Source organism: Strigops habroptila, chromosome 12 (assembly GCF_004027225.2).
Source record: "Strigops habroptila isolate Jane chromosome 12, bStrHab1.2.pri, whole genome shotgun sequence".
NCBI lineage: Eukaryota > Metazoa > Chordata > Aves > Psittaciformes > Psittacidae > Strigops > Strigops habroptila.
In genome coordinates, this window is record NC_044288.2 from 22902304 (window position 1) to 22912800 (window position 10497).

The following is a 10497-nucleotide window of genomic DNA, read 5'->3' on the forward strand; positions in this document are numbered from 1 at the left end:
AGCAGCCCAGCTCCGTGCTTTGGCGTGATGCGTGTGGTGCTGAGGTGGTGTTTTACCTGTCCCTGTATTGCAGTGCACGCCTAGGCAGGACGCGGTGGAAAATGGAGCTGAGCTGGGTCACCTGTCCCAGAGGCACCGCACGGCACCGCTTTGCTGCAGTGCTTCCACATCACACGTCAGCAGAAACATCACAAGAAGAATTTCTTCCTTGATCAAGGGTGCAGATAGAGTTCTTAAAATACTACCTGTTTCCTTGGTTGCTGAAGCAATCTGTGTGGGTGCAGAGAAAGGATCTTCACTGCTAATTCTGCCTCAAGAAGGCAGCAGCTCCAGGGAGACCTTAGAGCAGCTCCCAATGCCTAAAGGGACTCCGAGAAACCTGGAGAGGGGCTTTGGACAAGGGCCTGTAGGGACAGGCCAAGGGGAATGGCTTTAACCTGCCAGAGGGGAGATTGAGATGAGCTCTGAGGCAGAAGCTCTTCCCTGTGAGGGTGCTGAGGCGCTGGCACAGGGTGCCCAGAGAAGCTGTGGCTGCCCCATCCCTGGCAGTGTTCAAGGCCAGGTTGGACACAGGGGCTTGGAGCAACCTGCTCTAGTGGAAGGCGTCCCTGCCTATGGCAGGGGGCTGGAACTGGAGGAGCTTTAAGCTCCCTTCCAACACAAACCAGGCTGGGATTCCATGATCTGAAGCAGGCTGTGCCACTGTACTTGGGCTGTGACTCCCTGGCAAGAAGGTTTGGTTGTGGCCCTCCTGGCTCTGGTTTCCCCATGTCTGTGCATGCAGGAAGGTCACATTTGGCTTTTCACAGTGTCAGCACTGCGAGGTCACAGCTTCACAGCTCCCATGGAGGACCTGGCGCAGGCTGGTGAGGTCAGAGCCCTGTTGATGAGCTCAGCTGGGTACAAGTGCACCTTGGTCAAACTAACCAGTGTGATTGGAGGTGGGCTGTGATGTGGGGAGGCTGGTTGTACCCATCTCCTGCCATGGGGCAGCAGCTCCAGTGAATGGGGGTTTCAGGTGTTGGCTCTCGGCCTGCAGCTGTGCAGACACCAAACCTCTGCACAGGCTGGAACTGGGAGTGCTCTGCTTTTAGTCTGGTGAGAAGACAACAGGCCTGTCCTGAAGCCTACCCAGTTCCTCAGGTAAGCTGGAAGGTGAGTTACACGTGTTTCTGGAATGGCTCTTTCTGGCTACATGTGTATGAACGGCTCCTGGAGCTGCTGCTGGCAGCAGGTCCGGTACGAGTTGCAGCCTCGTATTGAGCAGCATAAGGACAAGCCACAGTCACAAAGTTTTGTTCACTAAATGCTTCTTTAAGAATACTGTTAGAGCTCATAGCTGCCTCCAGGTGAGCTGTTTGCTGAGCTCCGCATCCCCTCCTGCTCACTGCGCTGCGGCCAGACTGGACCCTCTGTGAGCTCAGCCCCATCCATGTGCTGCTGCGCTTCTCCCTTCTCCATGTTTTACTCCATGTTGCCTCAGGCTGTTGCTGTGGCTTTTATGCTGTAGCAGAGTGGTACCTGCAGCACTGAGAGGTAGCTGTAGAAATACCTCTTCTGATGGAGCAGGAATTGGTTGTCAACAGCAAGGCGAGTCTGGAAGCACTTGCCCTATTACAAAGAAGTACTTTGAAGGGTCTGTTATCTCATGGCTCAATTAAAGAAGCAGCTTGAATAACCTGTTGGAGCGAGTCCAGAGGAGGCCCCGGAGCTGCTGCGAGGGCTGCAGCAGCTCTGCTCTGGAGCCAGGCTGAGAGAGCTGGGCTGGGGCAGCCTGGAGAAGAGAAGGTTCCTGAAGGGGAGACCTTAGAGCAGCTCCAGTGCCTAAAGGGGCTCCAGGAAACCTGGAGAGGGGCTTTGGACAAGGGATGGAGGGACAGGACAAGGGGAATGGCTTTAACCTGCCAGAGGGGAGGTTGAGATGAGCTCTGAGGCAGAAGAACCCTACCCATTCTATGATGATGTGGGCCATGCCCATCCCCTGGCCCTCAGCTGGAGGAGCTGACCTGTTGGCCTGGGCTTCATCTTGCCTGCACCCGTGGGAAGATGCTCCTCCAGCTGCTCCCTGACGCTCTCCATGCTCACCACAGTGCCGCTTCTTCCCTGCAGGTGAAGAGTAACAGGGACAAAAGGTCTCAAATGGATTCAACATTATATCCTGGGGTTTTTTTTCTCATTGTTTTTTTAATAGCTTTAGTGAAATGAATCTGTTGCTATGGAAGAGAGCTTGTGGGAAACAGGTTTCTCTAACATGGCTGGTGAACAAAACCCAAACAAAAGCTTGTAGAGAGATTCCAGAGTGGGAATCTTTCAGCTGGAAGGGAATCCTGGGGCTGGTGCAGCCGGAGCCTTCGTGCAGCTCCTGGTGCGGCACCTTTCCACCTGAGGCAAGTGTCCCATGGGAGCCACCTGCTCCATGTGGAAAGCAAGTTCCAGGACTGAGTTCTCAGCACTTTTCCAAGAGAGTGAGTCCATGTTCATGCCCTCGGCATCTGTATTTTTACATCACCAACCACAATATCCCATTGGATCAAGATCAAGGCCTTAGTCCTTGTTTTCAAGGTGTGTAATGGTCTGGGCTATGGATTTCTGACAGCCGAAAGCCTGAATTAAACAGCACAGCATCGCTGGCAGTGGGGATGGGTAAAGCGTGTCCATGCAGGACATGGACCTTCCCCTGCACTGCAGCAAGAGCCTGGGGGGTCCACAGGAGCAGGGGGGTGCCATGGACACTGCTCCATCCTTCTCAGTGCCACAGGGAGCCTCGGGACCAGCTTCTCCTAAAGAAAGAGCACAGCAATAACTCAAAAACCAAGTTCAGGACAGATCCTCTTTTCCATCTCACCACGACAGTGCTTTTCCCTGACAATCCCAGGCCAGACCCAAGCCACAGGAGCTCAGCCCTCCCTTGGCTGTGCTGCTCCACCAGCAGTGTGAGGAGGAAAAGCTCCATGTGTCGCATGGCTTAGAGCATGGTTGAAACAGGCTGTGGCCATTGCTGCAGTTTAAACCCACCCTGGGGGATGCTCACGTCGTGTTGTGGTTGCTCTGCTGCGGGATGATGGGTTTGGATCGTGCTCTGTGTCAGTGGCAGTTTTATGGCAGTGTTGGAGCCTGTGTTCTGCAGCCTCCCTGTGCCGCCACTCTGGAGCGGGGTGGGCTGGAGCCTGCAGCGGCTTTCCCAAGCTCCAGCTTTTCCCTGGATACTTTAAAAGCATTTGTGGTGTGCTCTGTGGGACTGGAACAGGACTTGGGGCAGTTGTTAATCACTTACACACTGCTGTGGGAGGCAGTGTCCTCGCAGGCGTGCTGTGCGCCTCCAACAGAAATGCTGCTTATTTTGCGGTATAATCAGAATTCAGGATGTAAGATGACAACAGCCAGCAATGATCACCCAGATCTAGAGCTAACATCCCTCTTGAACTCCTCATTGGTGCTGAGTGTTCAAGCGCTGATGAAGAACTTACTTGAAGGATGAAGAAGGATGAAGAACTTACTTGAAGCTAGACCTCTCCTCATTTAGCTGTTTGAGCTCTCTCTGTTTCTCTGGGTGTTTCCACTGTCAATAAATACAGGGTTCGTGCCATTAGCACTGGCTGAAATAGTTCATTTTATCCTTAGAAAATTTTCCCTTTTTTCTTAGCATTTAGGGTTTTCTTTTCCTTGAATATTCTGTTAATTTAACAAGTCAAAATTACAGCTGAACCAGAGATTCCACAGAATCCACTCTATGTTGTGCAGAGTTTCTGCATCTCTGCACAACATAACTGGATGTATCCCATTAGGCAGTAGAAATGAACACCTCGTGTCTTCTCCTTGACAATGACTTAGTGCAGCTCTGCTGCCTGCCCTGAGCACCACCAGCGCTGTGGGAACAGCGTTTAGTTACGGCTGCATCTGGAAAGGTTTGGAGTTCGACCACCCTCCCTCCCGTATCGTCTTTCCTGCTGTCTGCTCACAGCCCTAAACCTGGAGCCGTAAACCCTCGTGGTCGGGTAATGCAGCCATGGCAGAGGAATGCAGGTTCTCGTCTGTGGGATTTCTGGTATCAGCACAACGGAGCTCCTCGCCAGCAGATGAACCCCATGATCTCGCAGGTCTTTCCTGTCTAAACACGATGCCTCTGATGAGTTTTGCATGCGCCTGCACTCTTCACCCTGCTCGTCTGCGCTGCGGCTGCTCCTCGGCGGTGGCGTGAGGGGAGAGGATTGAGACGAGGCGCTTGGAGTGCTCAGCACACGCGCTCCGGACTCCAAGTCCCCCCGGCTGGTTTGGCAAGCGATAGGCAAAGACATCCTGCGGCTCCTCCCCGGCTTGTGGGCACCCGTTGGCCTCGGCACATGCTCCTGGCTGACTCGCAAACCCCTGTCACACTTGACAGCAGATGCCACGAGACTCAGGCTGTGAGAGGCAAAGTCCAAACCACCAGCACTTGGACTGAAACACAAACATTTCCCCCTGGAACAGGGCTGTGCTGAGGATGGGAGGTGTGGGGACGTGGCCAGCGGGGTGCTGCCCCCAACCTCTGCTTCCCCTTGGGCAGGAGAGAAAATGGCTCTTGTGTGTGGACCCTCAGGTTTAGAGAGATGCAGGTGTAGGTGGGCAGGTAGAGCCCAGAGCATGGTCTGGTTGTGAGCTGCTGGGGACCCTTCACACTCCTTCATCCCCATCCTGCTGCTCCCTGGCACAGTACCCACCCCTCTTTGCAGCCCCCCTCTGTTTATCCTGGCCTGCAGACAACGGGGTGCAGATGGGGCATGGGGGTGGGATGAGCAGGCTGAGGAGCAGCAGCCCCGTGCTCTGCCACAAGTGACAGCGGCAGGGGAAGTTTGCTTTGCAGAGATGTGGCCTCTGTCCTGGTTGCACCAATTTCTTAGAGAAACCAATGTGGATGTTGCTCAGGACCTCCTGGATGAAGGCAGCAATGGACAGCCATGGTGACAGGTGGGGGCCAGCCTTTTGCCTTAGGAGCTAAACCTAACCTGTGGGGCACCCATCCAGTGGTCCCAGGGCATCCAAGGCAGGGATGGATGTGCAACAACAGGACCCTAAGGTTCAAAGCCCATCACCGACTGCCCCTGTGCTGTGACGATTGGCTTTGTGAGCATGGGGCTCAGCCTTCATGGAGCCTGTCCATCACTGGGACCTCATTTCAAGTGCTGGGCCTCAGCTGTAGTTGTGAAGACAGTGAGATGTGAGACTTGCTTGCACTGTGCTGTTGGGGTCTGTTTTCAGAAAGAAGCGAGCTGTTGTGCTTAGCAAAGGAAGGGTGGAGAAAGCTCCTGCCTCCTGGAATGATGGCACTGGTGACAGATGTGACAGGGAATGGTTGACAATGCATCCCTGGGCTCTGCATTAGAGCTTGTGCTCTGGGCTGTGTGCAGCTTAACTGGGACGAGTCTCCTCCCCGCGTGCCCACATCTTACTTGGGAAGTGGAGGTGAGCAGGAGCCAGTGGAGGGACAGCAGCAGAGGGAGGCAACTCATCAGCCCTCCTCTGCCTCATCACTTGGTCTAGGATGTGGTACCTGCTGGCTGGGGAGCCCAGCCCGGCTCAGGGCACTCTGGTGCACGTCCCATGGGAGCCTGGGCTGTGTCCTGCATGGACAAGCTGCCCTCAGCTGGAGCCAAGGGCATGGCCCTGCCCAGGAGCACGTCTCTCACCACCTTGGTGCTTGGGGTGCCCATGGGGGGCGGGCAGCAGCCGTGCAGGCCAGGCAGAGCTGGGCCTCTCCATGAGGGAGCTGATGTGGGACGTGTTCAACAGGAGCTGAGCCATCGCACCCACCTCTGCTTGGCTGTGGTGATGGGAAGCTGCTGGACACCAAACCCTCCCCCACAATCATCTTCTGCCTGCACATGACATGAGTGGTGCTCCACAGCACCTCGAAACCCCCAGAGACTGCCATAAACATGGAATCACAGAGTGGTTTGGGTTGGAAGGGACCTTAAAGCTCATCCAGCCCCCTGCCACAGGCAGGGACACCTTCCACTAGAGCAGGTTGCTCCAAGCCCCTGTGTCCAACCTGCCCTTGAACACTGCCAGGGATGGGGATGGATACAAATGACAATGAAGCACTGGAGGGCAGTGAAGAGACAACCTTCTCTTCAATGATGGCTCCTGCCTCTGCCTGGTTGAAGGATGTGCTTTGGAAGTGAAGTCCAGACAAAAAGCCAAAGGTCTTGGGAGCCACCTGAGCGCAGCCACCTCCGTGTCACCACTCCAGAGAGACCCTGTCAAGGACAGACAATGCTCCGCTCGCTAACCGTGTTTCAGGACATATAATCCTTACTTCACACTTTTTCCCAGACAATATCTTTCCATATAATCTTAATGATTCCTGCTGCAATAACAAATAGGCAGCCCTGAGAATAACTTCACACTTAATTGCTCGTGCCAAGAATCTCACCACTTGGCCCTTCTTTGGGTGTTTTCCCTCCAATCCATCTGCACAAACAGAAGTGGGCCAGTTCTGCGCCTCAGGAATGAGGAGATAAAAAGGCAATCATTTATTTTTCCACCAAAGCAAGAAGTATTTTATAGAATTTGCTCAAGTTTTTGTTTCAGGAAATTTCATCATGTCTCCAGGAAAAAAAAAAAAAAAAAAAGGGCAAAAAAGCTCCTAATTGGCCTCAGATTTTTCTAAAACTCCCTTTTCATTTTTGTAATCTGAGGAGCTCCAGGTCAGCTCCAGGTCACTGCAGTTAGTGTTGCTTTAGTGCACCTCTGTGGATACCTCGTTTCTGCAGCAGTTTTTCCTTCAAAAGCAGCCCCAGCCTGCTGCTGTAGCAGCCTCTTTCCTTGGCAACCATTTGCATTCCTTTAGCATATGGAAATATTTTTTAAAACACATACCAGTGTTTGCTGCTATAGGTGAAATTCGGCTTCAGAAACAGGGCAAATGCTCCTGAGCTGCCTGAATGCTGTAAAAACCCAGTATAAATCCCTCTGCTTTGGACAGAAAGTTGCCATTTCCCATTATCTGGGCTTGAATCTTCATATCAAAATAAAATGCTGGTGATTATCAAATTAATAATAATGTTTTGCTTGGGAAAGATGTGATTTTACCACCCTCCCAAGACTTCCTGCTGTCTTGACGTGTTGGTTTATACAGCTTCAGCTGGTGAGTTCAGTCCAGCCCGGGCTTAGCTTGATCTGTCTGATCTACCTCAGCAAAGCTGTGGACTCCAAATCTTTCACCTTAGAAAACATTGTGATGTGGTGGTGTGATAGGATGAGGGGTGACGGTTTTTAACTAAAAGAGGGGAGATTCAGGCTGGACTTGAGGAAAAAAGTTCTTTACAGTGAGGGTGGTAAAACACTGGCACAGGTTGCCCAGAGAGGTGGTGGATGCGCCATACCTGGAGACATCCAAGGCCAGGCTGGATGTGGTTCTGGGCAACCTGATCTAGTTGAAGGTGTCCCTGCTCATTGCAGGGGGTTGGAACTGGATGAGCTTTGAAGGTCCCTTCCAAACCAAACTATTCTACGATCTTTAAAATGGAGCAAATGCTGACTGAGTTTGTGTGTGCTGTAGAAACATGGGGAGGGGGGTTTAAAACAAAACTGTGTACCTGAACAACCAGATTCTTTGGAACAGATAAGGCCAGAGAGGATGGGAGAAAGGAGGTACTATCCCCGTTCATTGCTAAGGAGCTGTAGCACAGAGGAAAAGAGCAGTTTACATCTTGAATAACATCTGTGGCTGGATCAGTGCATCCCCCTGTGCCAAAACTACCTACAGCAAGGCTCTCCTTTGGATCGGATCACCTTAGGCTGGAGTTACTGGGTGTTTCAGCTGCATATTTGAAGCAAAGAGGATGCATTCTACATGTGCCCCCATGTTGTGGTCACCTGGTTTAGACTCTTCACGCTGCTGGTGTCAAAATCTGGCAAAAACCTACAAATGCACAAATGAAAAGCCCAAATACCAGCAAAAATTGGAGGGGGGCCTGGTCAGGCATGGTGAGGGAGAAGATGCTGCCACAAAGATGGGCTTCCTGGTCCCATACATAACACAACCTTTTAAACTTTCTGATAATGCTGAGGAAGGACAAACCGGCTCTGAGAGAGAAGAGAGAAATGGAGAAGACCAGGCAGTGTGCTCCTTAGTCTGCCACAACAACAGCCATGGTGCATCTTCCCAAGCATTGGGAAAGCTCTGTGGAAATACAGAGCAGCTCCCAGTGCAGCTGCCAAGTAGCTGGTTAGTGTCATCACTGCAGGCATTCACCAGCCACTGGACTAGAGGCTGGGAAAGGACCTTAGAAGGTGGTGATGCTCTGCCAGTTTAATTATAAGCAGAACTTGGAAACAAATTGGTGTGCAAGTGGTTGTGTTCCCATGGGAGATTTTAGGGTTTTAGGCAAGCCTATGGTTAAGCAGCACATGAGGCTGGATCCAGCATGGAGGTACCTGTGTATTTATGATAAAAGGAGAGCCTGTGCTGCAGTTTGAATCTTTTGCTGGAGATGCACTGGTCCTCACCTCTTCCCAGCTCTGATTCTGGGTCACACCAGCAGCCCCTCTGGAAACATGATAAAGGCACTCGTTTGGGAGTGAGTGTGCTGTTCATCTTGAAAAAATAGTGTCTTTTCACTAGCAGCATCCTTACTGCTCTGTGAAAAGCTGCTGAGTGCCCACGGCCAGTGATGTCTCAGGAGAAAGCTGTTCTGGCCTGAAAGGCTCAAGAGAGGTTGAACTCTGCTTTGCTGAAGATCGTGTTTCAGCAAACGGAAAGGCCATAAATGCCTGCACTGGTTGCTTGACAGGAGTTGGAAAGAAAATTGGAACAAAGGGAGAAAAATCATCTATTCAGGGCAAGAGCAGCAACAAAAGCAATACCAAGTTCAGCCCTGCGTGACCAGCAAGGCAAATAGTGATGCTGAAGGATGAATTCTCTTTCAAAGCCACGCTTATGGGCCTGGTTGGCTGTGGAGAGGGACTGCAGCAGGAGGGGTGAGGATAAGCAGAACTCATCTGCACCCTGTGATGAGCATGGTAATGCTGTCACGTGTGAGCATGTGCTGGCTCATGTGCCCTCCTCATAGCACCTCATGATGTGAAGTTACTTTGGGAGATTTCAGTGAGCAGAACGTGGGCCTTCCAGACCAGAGGGAGCAGAGGAAGCATCCATCCTGCTTTATTTCTGTTCTGTTCTATTCTTGATCCTGTTACCAGGCAAGAAAATGGACAAGATGCCCTCTTGAGTGTTCCTCTCAGTGTATTCGCCAGGGTATGTGCACTCCCTAATCCTGAATATTTGCAGTTTTGAGTCCCCATATACAAACTGGTTTTTTGCTTGTACTGTATTTGCCTCTTCTGTAGTGCCTCTTCTGCATACTTACATATCTGAGGTCTTTTTACTCTGCATAATCCTTGGGGAAAATATTAAACCTCCAGGTATTTGCACTAGAAATGTTGCATTTTAGATCTGATGGGGCCCTGTTTAACACAACCGCAGGATGTAAAGGTGAGAACTAAATGCTCTACATTGCTCAGTGTCGTGTTGTTGCAATGACACGTAATACCATCAGCACAGCAGAGACCTGCCTGCGCTGGTTGCTGCTTTGGTTGGTTTTTTCCCCTGTGGTTCCTTTGGACTCCCTGTGGTTGTTTTGGAGTGCATAGTTATTTTGCATGGATGCAAGAGGGAAAGCAAATGTAGATACTGTATTTGGCTATTTAACCTTAGAGCAGCCTCATTTCTTGGGGAAGATGCCTCAGAGCAGACCTTCCCTATGATTTCCTCTCTTCTGTGTTGTATTTTGCTTATTTTCCAGTTGCTGTTAATCTGGAATGTACCTGTCTCAGTAATAGTGTGTTTGGGTTCTCTGTGTGCTTCGGTAACTTTCTAAAGCCTTTTACTAAGTCTAGCTTTGTCAGATTATTTCCTTGGCATAAACTCTGCCATGACACCATTTCAGACAGCAGGCAAAGCAGTGGGGCTCCAGCCATGGGAAAGAGCTGGAGCTGGAGCTGGGGCTGAGTTTCCAGCAGGATGAGGGCTGGAGCTCCCCTCATTCCAAGCTGTGGGCTCTGGTTCAGTTCAGATACTCATCTGCTTCTTCATGACTTCACATGAATCATTTCACTTGGCCACAACAGGACCGTGGTCTTGCTAAGGGGCCCTTATTCCACAACCATATACAAAGGAAAACTTCGTAGCTATTATCCCAGGGCTTAAGTTCTCTCTCTCACGACCAGACACATGGCCTAATATCTGCTGGCAAGCTGGGAATACAAAATGAAACACCGTTATATGTGATCTATTTACAGCTGTATATGTGCTGGTGCTGATCCATCTGTGTTTTTCAGGCTATGTGCCATTTGGGGTATAGTGGGAGGAAAGCCCACTTAGAAAGCAAGCTTGCAGAGCAGTGTGTTTTTACTGATACCATGGATAAGATCTTTTGCCCTCAAGGTCTCATTTTCTCCTGTATCTGATGAGCACTGTGAGACAATAGCAAGCCTGAAGCTAGGTTATTAGCTTTGAAT